General features: G+C 41.0%; 1 protein-coding gene across 1 annotated transcript in view; it reads right to left on the bottom strand.

Moving 5' to 3' along the window:
- The window catches only part of PALMD (palmdelphin), a 185,464-nt gene that overhangs the window by 90,866 nt on the left and 80,391 nt on the right, over positions 1–14,207 (bottom strand). The gene's annotated exons all lie outside the window — the stretch shown is intronic.

The raw sequence follows: 14,207 nt of genomic DNA, 5'->3' as shown, positions 1-14,207 counted from the left end.
TCACGGTTCGATCCCCGGCTCCAGCGGCAGATTAGCCCAGCACCATGTGACTCTGGGCAATAGCTTGCTTAATCTTCCCGACGGCCCCCAGCGCCTAGAGACCCTAACGGGTGATTGTGCGCTTTACAAAATGTGGATTATCCATCATTTATTTGCTCACCAAACCACCCCAGACTAATTTGCATATAACTGTGTCTGAACTAGGGTGGCAAAGTGAGCTAAAGAATGATGATGGATTCAACCCAGATCTGTGACTGGGGGTGGGTGTTTGAAAAGTTTCAGCACTCCGTCCATCATCTCCTTGTGTTTGCTTTGTTCACCCTAAGTTGGCAGGGTATGCCCAGACGTGGGTCCCTTGCTTATTTTGCCACTGGATTCAAGCTAGCATGGCTGAAGAGGGCTGTTAGCCAGAAAACTGGTCCCAAGATGCTTGTTTCCGTTCCAGGGAAGACATGGCTTGGCAGCTCGGGCTGGACTGATCTCATGAGGCACAGGGTCTAGACTGATTTGCATATAGCTGTGTCTAAACTGGGGTAGCAAAGTGAGCCAAAGAATGATGATAGATTCAACCCAGATCTGTGACTGAGTGTGAGTGTTTGAAAAGTTTCAGCACTCCGTCCATCATCTCCTTATGTTTGCTTTGTTCGCCCTAAGTTGGCAGGGTATGCCTAGACGTGGTTCCCTTACTCACTTTGCCACTGGATTCAAGCTAGCCTGGCTGAACAGGGCTGTTAGCCCGAAACCGGTCCCAGTATGCTTGTTTCCGGCCCAGGAAAGACATGGCTTGGCAGTTCGGGCTGGACTGTTCCCATGAGGCACAGGGTCAAGACCGATTTGCATATAGCTGTGTCTGAACTGGGGTGGCAAAGTGAGCTAAATATTGATGATGGATTCAACCCAGCTCTGTGACTGTGGGTGAGTGTTTGAAAAGTTTCAGCACTCCGTTCATCATCTCCTTGTCTTTGCTTTGTTTGTCCTAAGTTGGCAAGGTATGCCCAGACGAGGGTCTCTTGCTCACCATGCCACTGGATTCAAGCTAGCCTGGCTGTAGCGGGCTCTTAGCCAGAAACCGGTCCAGGATGCTTGTTTCCAGTCAACGGAAGACACGGTTTGGCAGTTTCGGCCTGGGCTGTTCCCATGATGCACAGGGTCAAGACTGATTTCTATATAGCTGTGTCTGAACTGGGGTGGCAAAGTGAGCTAAAGTATGATGATGGACTCAACCCAGATCTGTGACTGGGGGTGAGTGTTTGAAAAGTTTCAGCACTCCGCCCATCATCTCCTTGTGTTTGCTTTGTAATCTGGGGCAGCATAAAAAAGTAATAGGTGTAGGGGTGGACCACCCACAGCAACACCCATTGCATGCCCCTTTTGTGCAGCTATCTGTGTGAAAGGGGATGATATTTACACAGCAGTGTTAAGCCACGCAAAATGGCTTAACGCTGCTTTGTAAATGTGGAGCAAGGCGTTGCGCCACCAGAACATCAGAAAAAAGTGACATTCCGGTGGCACAGTTCCTTTGTAAATATGGCCCTCAGTGTCACTACCTTCTTCTGCATACATCTGAGCTAGTCTGCCCGAGACTTTATACCTGATCAGTGTTTAATTTGTGCTGGTGGTTGTAGGTGTTGGGCACCAGAGCTTACATTTAATCATTAGATTTTGACTCAGACCAAGGCAGAAACAGAAGAAAGAAGCAAGAGAAATAGAGAAAAACTGTTACAAATAAAGAAAGCATTGATGATGAAGACTCCTCAAGAGTACATAAACAAACAGGAAGTGTTGGCAGGTGGATGAAATAGACAAGAGGTTGCATCAAGACTGGTATTAGGCAACAACTGCACTGCATTTGGTACATAATTACCTTCACATAGATCTGAGTTACACGTGAGCCTCAATGCTATGTCAAGGCATTATCCATGTTGTAAAAATACATATATAACATGAGGCAATGCACTTGAAAAACATTTGACGAAAAAGGGAATCCTACTTATCCCCATCTTTTAATTTCTATTTTACAGTACAAGTTTTTGTTTTTTATTGTCCATGATGACTTTAGAATTAACTAAGAGTGAGTCTGTGCTATGGGGTGTGGGACTCACGTTCCATGAGTAGGACTTGTGGATCTTTGGGGCATATTTATATTGGTTTTGCTTTGCCCTTGCGCCTCGCAAGGGAGGACAAGGGTGGCATAAAACCTAAGTTTGATATACCAAGCCACGCAAGGCCACCTTGCATGGCCCTGCATGGCTTGATAAATCCAGAGTAACGCAAATCTTTGTATCACCCCCTGTCTCTGTAAAAACATTCGGCATTAAAGTTAGCCAGGACCTCACAATGCGCCCTCAGATCAGCGCTGTGGTTTCATCATGCTTCTTGACTCTCCGAACCATACGAAAAATCTCCCGCTTCTTTTCTTTCACAGCCATTAAACTCATTCTTTTGGCCATGATCCTGTCACGCCTCGATTATGGCAATGGTCTGTACGTAGGCATACCAGCATATGAACTCCGCCGCCTTCAACTTATCCAAAACCAGGCGGCCAGTCTGGTCTGTATACTTCCCAAATCCCACCATGTTACCCCATTGCTTAAAACTCTTCACTGGCTGCCCATCTCCCAACATTCTCTATTTAAGTTGGGCTGCGCGATCTTTCTGGCGTTGACTGGCACTGCGCCTGCCTTTATTAATTCCAAAATTAAACCCTATGTCCCTATCAGAGATTTGCGCTCTTCCTCCCAGGTTCTTTTATGTGTTCCTCGCTTCAAGAGGAAAAAATTCGGAGGCCTGAGGTTTTCCTCTTTGGCCCCCCTTTCTGGAATGCCCTCCCCCTCTCTATCAGGTCTATCTCTGTTTATCTGGATTTTCGTAAGGCTCTCAAAACTTTCCTTTTCTCTCATGCCTTTCAACTCTAAGCCACCACCCATATTCCTCCTGGAGCTTTCCGTCCTCAGCTCCAAGAAACCGTATGGTGAACGAGCGCTTTACAAAACCCTTAACTTCAACTTCAACTTCTACATTACTCTGCCCTGGGAAAGAGTTCATTGGATGGAGCGTGGTTGTTCCCACACTTCAAGACATGGATTTTGGTGTATTCCCAGATTTACTAACACTGGTTAGTCTGTGAATGCGTCAAAAATTAGAGGAGAAATATCTTTATTTATCCTCATTTCTTCCTCTTTCTATGTGTGCTGCATTCATTGAAAGAGGAAAATACCTTGCAGGATGGTTTTTGTGCAAGAAGGTGCCTCTTTCTGCACAAAATTAAGCCTGTGTTGGCGCTAGGCAGGCAGCGTAAGGAAAGGACAAGAATGTGTCATATTGTGTTAAATATGGGGCATTGCTGCCCTTTCTCTTTTATACAGCACATCTTGCAAGGTGGCTCGCTGGGCTGCACTGCGTGACAGCCACATAAATCTGCCCCTCAGTGTCCCCACCTTTTAGGTGGGGCAAACCACAGCCATTGTAATGTGCTGGGGGTAAGTAATAACTATAAATAGTTTTACTGATGCCAAGAAAACATTCTTAACTAATTTAATGTTGGTAAATTATTTTTGTTTTCACTTGAAGCATTTTAGTTACTAGCGGGTGATCCTTCTTCCCACGACTACGTGTTTAATTCTGCCTGAATTGATGTACGTGCTGCCTGAATTCTGGAAAATATTACGCTGCTTCCTTATTTCTACAGTCGGGAACAGGCATGTTAAAACAACAAGGAACAGGGTGGGGTTGTTTGACATATAAAAAGGAAAAGACAGCAGACCGTGCCAGAAGAGGCAGCATTGATATTTAAATCCAAACTACGGCAGCAATCTTACTGTTTATTTGCGGTAGTTACAGATATGTATATAAAAGCAGCCCTTTTCATGACAGGCACGGTTTCCATTTCCGGGCCCCCTGCTCAGTGCCAATGGTTTGAGCCTAAAGTAACACGCGCCGAGCGTCTGCACGTAAAAACACAGAAACCTCTTCAATTGATCTGAGTCGCCTGAATTGGCCACTGGCCACTAACCACCGAAAGCAAATACAAATCTGCATTTTTTCGTGCCCAAGATACATAGAACAGCAGCCAGCTCTCTGCTGATGGCTGCCAGGGCAGCCGAGAATCAACAGGCAAATTGATTTCATCAGAGACGAACATTGGCAAAGCCAATACGCCTGGCTTGTAAAACTGGTGCCATGTTTTTTTTTCTCCATTTTTTTTAGCAAATGTGTGCCACACATACAGAAACGATTGACTGGATTCGACCACCCAAAGACAATCACAGATCATTCTAATGGAACAGTATGAGTGTTTACTAGCAGATGGGTCTAATTAGACCAGCTATAGAAGTAATTTTTATTTTTAATACACATCATAGAAAAACATGAATCTTCATTGCGCCAGGAAAAGGTACTACCGATTTTAATTTCTATAACCTACAGAATAGATTTAAAACACATGGATAACTAAAACATATAAAAAGATAAAGAACGGATAGTAAAAAGCAGTGGCAAAATAATGTATTGTCTCACTAGTCATGGTACGCTTATACTCTTCTTATCAGGCAGATGTGCAGATGTGATCAGGTAAACTGCTGCCACTCACAGCGCAAGAGAGCCAATGGCTGACGAGGGCTGACTCACTGCCTCATGCTGTATGCTGTGCTGGGAAGGAGTTAACATGTGAATGACAGTTGAACAGACTAAAAAGTGCTTACCCAAAGTCCCACCATGGATGTATATATATATATATATGTATATATATATATATATAATCTTTAAATGATTTTAAATTACAGAAGGCTAGCAAAATAGTAACGTAGCTCTAGGACAGACTCAAAAGAATGAGGCTCTTTGCATCAAGGAGACAATATTTCCGATGCAGGTCTGCTATTTTATTTTCCGTTTTTGGATGGTGATTTTCTGTTTGAATGGTGCCGTTTTAATGTATTCTTATTTTACGTTTCTATTATTCTTTCTTTGAACCCTAGTGTAAACTTTTCCAACCCATTTTCACAATTTTTCAGTTTGGTATTCTGCAAATTGTGCTGACCTCAACATAGCATAACATCACTAACTTTTGTATAAATATTTCTTTTCTGTGGGAGCTGAGATTAACACATATTGATTTTTCAATCCACAAAGGAGAGAAAACAAAGTACCTCGTTATATTTTCTCAAAATGTTAAAACCTCTTAAGGTGAGCCGAATGTTGTGCACGGTTTGTCAAAATTATTTCCTGCAATTTCCTGGGGCATGTAACAAAAAAATATGTTTCTGTCAGGGATAGTAGAATGCCCTTCAGTGCAGGATAGATCATTACTCTATACTACCAGTGCCAATATGTGTGAGAATCAATGGTAAATGCCCTGCTGCCAACTAAGATTCCTGTAATCGCTAACCTCGATACAGTATTCATCACTGCCAAGGATTTCAGTATTATTTCCGTACAGAGACATTAGTTTTACCTCTTGTTGACACATTTGTACTGCCCACAGAAAACGTTTTCGAGACTTGGATTGATAGCATTTGTTCATTAGGGTCATATATGGAAATGCCCTGATGGATTTCTTGTATTTATTTATTTAAAAGTTTTATATAGCACAAACATGACCCTTGAATGGTATAGAGCTCCTTACAGGTGTTCAGAAAACAGAAACAAAGACAACAAAAAATATCATAATTGAAAGCATTATAGTAGAACCAGGCCTGACTAGGCCTGATCTTTTTAACATATTCTGTAGAATAGTCTGCAATATAACTGCACTTTGACCTAGCGCATCCGGTCTTCCAATGACCTAGTACATGGGAACATAAAGGGATGGGAAAACTAGTCTATAGAATGCGAGAAATTAGAGTTTAGAAATAATCTAATTGTGGGCATGTACACAGACTCATGGTATTTGCTGGCTGGTAAGCAGAATTTGACCTAGAATAAAAAAAGAAGAATTTGTTCAAGCAAGGGACCTTGGGGCATATTAACAAGCTGAAGTATCGCCGCTTTCTCGGCACAATTCGCCGAGGAAGCGGCGATACTTCCAGCGCCCTATTAACAAGGGCATTGTAACGCCTGCCTCAAGCCCACTTTGCATGTCAGCGAGAAACATCGCTAATGACATGCAAAGTGGGTGTTCCCACGTCCAACCACATGTAAAATGTGGTTGGAGGTGGGAACACCCTATCACCAAGGCAGGCGTTGGGAGGAAAAGACCTGCGCTAAACTTGTTTATCTCCGGTCTCCCAACGCCTGCTCTGACCAGGCGTTAGGCATTGTTAACATGGGGGTGTGGATCATTAAGCTGAATCCACAAACCCCATATTATCAAGGCACACATTAGCGCGTGAAAACAACGCTTGTTTTCACGCGCTAATGTTCACTATCGTGGGATATCGCAGGATTTACTATCGCCTACATGTTGCGCGTTGATAATAACGCGCTAACACGGTGAAAAAATCTGGCAATAGCCAGCGATAGTGAAATGTGCGATGTGCGTTTTGTAACGCACATCTTGTTAATATGCCCCCTTGATCTGCAGGACAGCCATACCTCTGACCATCAATGATCAGTTAATAGTGCCCCAAAAAGATTGACCTACATGAAGACAAAAAATGCTATGATCCTTACTTTAAAATCCTCAAAAAGTAAACACCTGGCACAACAGGACTTCTAAAAACAGTGATGAAAATATACGGCAAATGGGATATCCACTAATTTTTGATGGAGTATCCTGTCTGCCAAACTCTAAATAAGGGCTATAGTCTCTACTATCACTCTCGGGTAAACAGGAACTAGGACCGGACCCAATCTAATGTTTTGTGGACCCATGTTCATATCCTCCATGGATGTGTCTTTCATTTCAGCTTTTAGCAAAGGTGATAGACACTGGGCATCTTTGTTTGTTCTTGTTCCTACTCTTTTCTTTAGTCTATAAACACTTTTCTCTTCTACCTGGAAGTATTCCCATGGACGCCCTTTCCAGGAGGGGCTCCTCTGCAATGGCCGAGGAGCATCACCCCACTGACTGGGAGCCAGCAGCTGATTAGAAAACTATATTTTATTATGTTATACTTTTCAGCTGCTAGCTCTGAGCCAGCGCTGTAGAGAGGGGCAGGGCCAGGGCCATGGGAGGGCGGAGGAGGACTGGTTACTGTACTGTAGGTGCACATGTGTGTTTGGCCGGCCATCTCAGGCAGGCCAAACACACATGCACACTTAGGGTTTTCCAACCCGGCTGTATTGAACAGCTGGCCTGTAGAAACAGCACAGACTCCCTGTCATGAGTGGAGGGTCAAAGCAGCCTAGTCAGGCTAATCCCCGCACTGCTCTCATAGCATGAGAACAGTGCATGGATAGCACAGGAAGTCTGATGCTGCCCCAGTGCCTGTTGGGACAAGTAAGTAGGGAGAAGACCAACGAGGCTCGAGGCGGAAGGCAGCCAACAGCTTCAGTTGTCTTTTTTAATTTCTTTTTAATTATTATTAACTCCCTCCGTGCTCTCCCTCCTGCGCTCCCCCTGTGCCCCCTCTACCCACCCCACCACTTTTTGTATGTGGCGGCCACCACTGGTCCATTCTGAAATGGATACCTGAGCAGGACTGTTCTTCCTCTATCCAAAGGAGGCCAGATGTTACTCCTGCATTCAGTAAATGCTTTGCAATTTGTCTCCTGTGAATACTCATTGCCTGTGTAGATTAGTACTGACACCAGTTGTTCTGTGTTTGCTCATTTGCTTGCAGACTACCAGAAGGCAGTACAAGTGGACCGACTGTATTTTTAGTTTTCTGTATTCAGTTGTCCCCTTGGGTGGGATGTAGACTCTGGGAAGGTAATTTTGCTATTCTGCCCCTTGTAAATTAGGAGAAAGAGCAACTTCCCCAAAATAGTCCTGATGGTTTATATACTCTTCTGACTGCTGTCCAGGAATATTGTGGCAACAATACAAAATTTCCAATTAATTTAAAAAAGGATTAAAAAGTAGTAATTTTGCATTGCACCTTGTGCTGCCCTGAGGGCGCTGTTCACGCAAACAAAACTAGAAATATTGTTGCCTCATCCAATCTCACGAAGAAAAACATCTCACATCAGTGTATTACTTATTCCACTCAATAGAGCTTTTTGGTGAGAAGTAGTGCAATCAGTTTACAAACAATGGCCGCAGCACACTACAACCCGCAGTTTAGCCAATAGCAGTTGGCGCTTTCAGATATTTACTGCTGTACATTTAGAGGAAAACAATATTTCCCTGGGTACAACTTTAGTAATGTACATTTTAAGTTGAGCAACATCTGATGTTTTCTATATCATACTGGGACCAGTGAGACTTCTTTTCTCTCACACATCCTATGAATCAGCCTCATTTATGTATCTGCATCCCAGCACCAATCACATGATGGAGTGAGTTTTGTATTTAAAGTAAACGAGCACAGCTCTGATTGCAATCTTGACAGGGATAAGACAGTTGATTTGTCACTATCACTGGCGCCATGACATTTACGTTCTAGACGTACACCGAATGACCTTTGCCACACTGATTAGATACATTCTTTCAATTAAGAAACTCGTGGAGTTATCTGTTGCGTGATATTCTCTCTGTGTTAAGATGTCACTGTGAACTTTAATAAACATCTCTACACACACGATAATCAAGAACATTCCATGCTGAAGGCAGCAATTACAGCTTTGTTCCAAAATCCTCCCAAAAATGACTATCCAAAAAATTAATATCATATTTTTTCACTGATTTCAATAATCATGGCTTAAGAAAGTATATTTCATTAATCAGTTCTGTACTGCTAATCTTAGCAAACATGTTAGTCTCTTGAGCAAAATCGGAGTCAGAATATTATATTTTGCATGTGCACAGCACGTAATTACACTTGTGCATAAAATGGGGAATGGCACGCTTGAATTTCACCCATTTTATGTGTGTTTATGCATTTTCTAATTTATTCTTGATGTAATTATCAACTCAAAGCTAGATAGTAAATTTGAGTGCAAATCACAAGTGAAATTTACACTCAACACTAATTAGGCGCAAGTGTCAAAACAAGCACAAATGCCATTTACGGCAATGTGGCCTGTAGCTATTAACTGCAGTGCAGGCACAGTCATCTTCAAATATAACATAGTTTGTGAACCATAGGGGGCTCATATTCCTATGTGAGGGTGTGAGATGATGGCTTTGACCTGCTGTGTAACTGTTATTTTATTTTTAATATTGTTAATGTTTTTCATTGCAGAAAGATGCCATACAAAAGAAAACAAGCCCCCACATTAATGTGACTACCATATTTGTGCGAGTCAAATGTCGAACTTAAACACATTTACAGATATGGATGTTTTGCTCGTGATGTATTTCATTTAAAAAGCAAGAAAATAAGCATTTTCTTGTTTTGTGCCATACATTTCACTATACCTTTTTGTGAAGGCGATGAGAAGCAATTGTGAGTATGTGGGCACACAGCTGCCAGTCCAGGCTTGTCACTGGCAGTCAGACAGCCACCTCGGACGTTGAATTACCCATTGTAGCTTATTGCACGTTTGTACACAGGTTCATTACATAAAACCAAACTGACCACAATGCCCTTTCAGGCTGTCCTTTCTTTCACAGTTGTTGATTGCCGGGGGCCGCTTGCGGACCTCTTGACCTTTACATGCGACCCCCCTGGTGAACAGCAACATGAGCTGCTATTTAGCTGATGAGCACTAATATTCAGAAGAAAGGGGTAATTAAACAGGCAACATTAATTACCCTGCAAAATAAATGCTTGCACGTTTATTAAAAAAAAATTACCCATGGCTTAGACCAAGTTTATCCACTAACCTACTTTAGTGGTGCATTCTCAAGGAGCATATCGGATATTACTAAAGGTAATTGCACTTATTGCGTGCTGCCTATATGGCACATTGAGTGAACCATCCTCTATTTAGTGATTGTGAATTGAACTCATGTTTGCAATACTGATAATTGTTCATCTTCCCTTTGACTAACACCATATGTTCAAAAGTATGCATTAAAAAGTTCAAACAGCCCCAAGTATTCATGGTTTTAAATGTTTTTTTTTTTGAAAGTTCAGAAGAAGTTTATCAGGAGAAAAGAATTACAACAATGTGCAGAATATAAAAAAACAATGAAGACAATAGGCTCATATACAATGTATCAAGTGGGTTTAGAAAATAAACAGAATATGAACATAACAAATAAGAAATGCAAATACAGTCAAAAATAATGATAACATAAGCTATATTGTACAAAAGAAGGTATAAATACAAATATAAATTAACACTAAGGAAGACATGGAAGTTTAGTAACTTCTTGCTGCAGAGGTCTAGGGGTAGTAGAGCATTTAGCACTAGCGTCGGTGAATAAAATGACTGGAGCCCATAAATCAGAACGCTTGGATGCCAAATGTGATGGATATACAAATGTAGTGTCTAGCCTATGATTATAACAGACCGTATACCACCTTGCTTGATATGAAAGCTTAGTGAAATCCTTCCAGTTTCTCGTTATTTGCTGGAAGGCTTCTGCTATTAGGAGGTCAATTATTTTGACGTTAAAATCAGAATGTTCCCAGATGGAAGATAAGCTACCTAAAAAAATATGCAATGTAGAAAAGGGATGAGTGGACTGAAAAATCAAGTTTAGTTGAGTCCATACCTTTTCCCCAAAAGAGCGAACAAATTTACAATTAAAGAGTAAATGGAGTAAATCAGCATGTTGGGCCGAGCAGGACCAACATTCATGTGAAACATCAGAGTGGAATGAGTGGAGGGTAAGAGGGGAGAATAGAAGTCTATTATAGATAAAGAAGAGCGTTTGTGTCGTGTTTGCAGCCCTGGAGGATTTCCTAAGTTTAAGCCAAATTTTATCCCAGACGTCAACATTCCAGGAGGTGTCAAAGTCCTTTTCCCATAATAATTCTGTCTGAGTTTTGTCTCTTGGTGTGGATGGTTTTAAATGTTTAGTGATGGTCTTATATACCAACATTAACATGGGGTGGGCAGTCACCACAAGATGTCCACTGCCACTAACAATACTTAAAGATATATATAAAACAAAATATATCTGCGAAATGTATGAATATAGATTTACAGCTAAATGAGTGTTAAACAAGTTTGCTAACTGAAAAAGATGTTGGACGTCATTCATTACTCAAAAATATAATTGTGGCATTGGCCATTTTACCTTTATGAGAAAGATATAATTGTCTTTGGGTGAGTGTAGGATGTGATTGTTTAACGTCATCATCATATTACACTTACCCTTTGAAAAGCGCATCCTAGCCAGTAGCTATATCAAGGAGTTACACAAATAGAAGTTTAAAAAAGAAACGCTCAAATTAAGATAATTTGCTGGAACAGGATAACGGAGGGGGGAGATAAGAATCTGAATAAAGATGCAACTCTTAAAAGAAAAATAAGAAAATGTAGAAATAAAAATGAAGCAACAGTACAAGGGTGTAATTCCAATGTAGTTCAACGTCCTGGGTATTAAAAAAGACTGTACCAATTTGTTAAGGCATGGAAAGCCTACAACGAAAATATTTTTTTAAAGTTAGAAGATTTAGGAAAAGGACAACAGCAAATAGCTTTTGATAAATCATGGTAAAACCTGGGTTTCCCTTTTCCTTCTGTGTCGACCACCCTGAACATGAGTTGCATTGAAAGCTACACCAGAGGCTATATAATGAAACTGGTTTCTGCACTGCGCTTTTGCAGCACACACAGAAAGAGCAAATCACCTGCACATAAACAACCCTCCCTGCTTACAGGCACCCTTGCTACATGGTGGCAGGGTGCCTGCAAAGGATCTAGGCAGCTTTTTTTGCTCCATTGCTAGGGGAAACACTGGGGTGCATCGTATTCTTGGGAATATGGCGCATTCTTGCATTTTCACAATGTCAGAGCACGGCTCTGCCAAATTTGGCACAGCTCCGAACTCTGACATTTTTGGGTAAATCTGCCCTGTATATCTAACTAGAAAATAATGTAGATGCAAACCATGAGATCAGCACTATAGGGAAGGGTCTTTGTCAAATTAGTGCTGTGAAGAAAAATTGCTTATTTTAAGAAGCATCAGAAACAACATTTTCAGGTGCACATGATTGGTGGTGGAGACCACAGCCAATTTCAAGTTCAGGATTGCATTGCTCTGCTAGAATAATAACTGGAAATACTTCAGAGAAGTCCACAATGCTACTGCCTACCTGGCTGCTCAGCTAACAAACAGAAAATGTGCATAACCTGCTCTCAAAACACTCCACTGGTTTCCTCCTAAAGAAGGGCCTAGGTTCTAGATGCTTTGCATGACTTAAAACTGCCTAAACGTTTTTGCATAAGACATTGACAAACTATTCTGTTACAAGTCCTAAAGGGATCTCTTTCATACCTCAAAACAAAGGCAGATTGAGCCAGCATTTCACAGTGGTTGCCTCAAAATCCTAGACCAGGACCCCTATCCTTAACTAATCCCTCCTCTCTCTACTCTTCTCTCAAAATTCCCAAATGACCTATTTTTGGCCGGTTCACAGAGCTTTTTCCACCCCAAATTGCAATTTAGAAACATATTTAACTGCATTCAGAAGGGCAAAATACAGTTCCTAACGAGAGATAGGCAGCATTAAGGTTGCATGATGGTCCAAGGCACTAACTGTAGTACAGTGAAAAAGCCTCGGTTTAATAGCCAGTCTGCATGACATTTTTGGCATGTCGTGTCAAGAAACGGGATACAGTTCTGATCTAGAAATGAGTTAGGCCTCCAACTCCACAATCACACTCGCAACAAGAGAAATAAGTACATGAATAAAAAGCCTACAGAATCCTTAGTCTACTTGGGATGAGGAACAATTGGAGAAAGCATTTACCTTTATGCATTTTCGGAGACTCAGCACAAATAATATTGAAAGTGATGAAGCAAAGTTCCTTATTTTGCTAAATAAACAAATTTAACTGAAAAATTTGCAATTTGTGTTGAATAATACATGTATCAAAAATATAGATTTTGTAGTAAATAATTGTACATATTAATTGCAAGCATACAAATAAAAGAATATAATGTGCTGACTTAAGTTAGCCTAGCTACTGATGTCATATTACCATGAATATGTACATGGTTGGAGTGAAAGGCTCGTTTTCACATTAAACTGCTTTCTTGCACAGGATGCTTTTCTCTTCCACTGCAGATGCTGTAACTTTCCAGAAGCCTTCTGTTAGCGAGTGCATAGGCATTTGTTATGCACTAGACAACTGATAGTGATTTACTCACCGGGAGGAGAGTAGATGGCAGAAATATGACTCGTGGGAAGAACTGTCTGAACGACAAGATGTGGGTGAAGTACATTTTCAGGAGAGATCCCATTTGAGCCCTTCTCTTTTCCAGAGATGTCTGCTCATTTATAGGTGAGAATACCTTCCATCTTTGCAAAATTCTTTATTGCTTAAGTGCAGAGGCTTCGTGCTTATGCATTTTAATCTCTCATTAGAACTCTTCGTTTGGTTTTATGAACTGACACCTTTCTTTGTTTAATAAAGAAATTGCTATTCTTATGCGTATTCTAGATTAGGGAATCACTTTATGAAACACACTTGCTCTATCTTCTCAATTGTATTTCTAATTCTCACTAATGTATTTTATCTTGTTTTAAAATAGCGACTAAAGGATTATTTAAACCTGTAATGATGATGACTAAAACTATTGATTACTAAATTAATTATTCAATTTGAATTAATTGTAAATAAAACCCTGTAACTCACTCAAATTCTCTTTATTGTCTATTGTGGAGCCCAAGATAGACTTCACTGTTCATGGTGTGTGATGTAAATAATTGCTCCTTTTCAATACACCTTGCTAACGAACAAATGTCCATACACCCAATGGTGGGGATTATTTCATCATTACACCCAAAGATTGAGATACAAAAATCCCCGCTCTGTCATCATATTTGCCTATAGTCTCATGTAATACTTTTTTGAGGGAGATGAACTATAACACTCTTGGTGCTGGGAAACATCCTTTACATCGCGGAGATTATACCGCGATGCATTTAGAACGCTGGCATTACAACGCAAGCGTTACATCGATTCCACTGGAGGGCGCTATAACCTAAGGAATAGTAAGATTTACTATTCCAACACCTTTCCTACTGTACATAGACTGGTGTTGGAATAGTAAATCTTACTACTCCTGCGTCCAGCGTCCTCCAGCGCAAGTCGTTGTAACAACT

This window comes from Lissotriton helveticus, chromosome 1_1 (genome assembly GCF_964261635.1).
Source record: "Lissotriton helveticus chromosome 1_1, aLisHel1.1, whole genome shotgun sequence".
NCBI lineage: Eukaryota > Metazoa > Chordata > Amphibia > Caudata > Salamandridae > Lissotriton > Lissotriton helveticus.
Note: the sequence above shows the minus strand (reverse complement) of the source record. Positions and strands in the feature narration are given on the sequence as shown.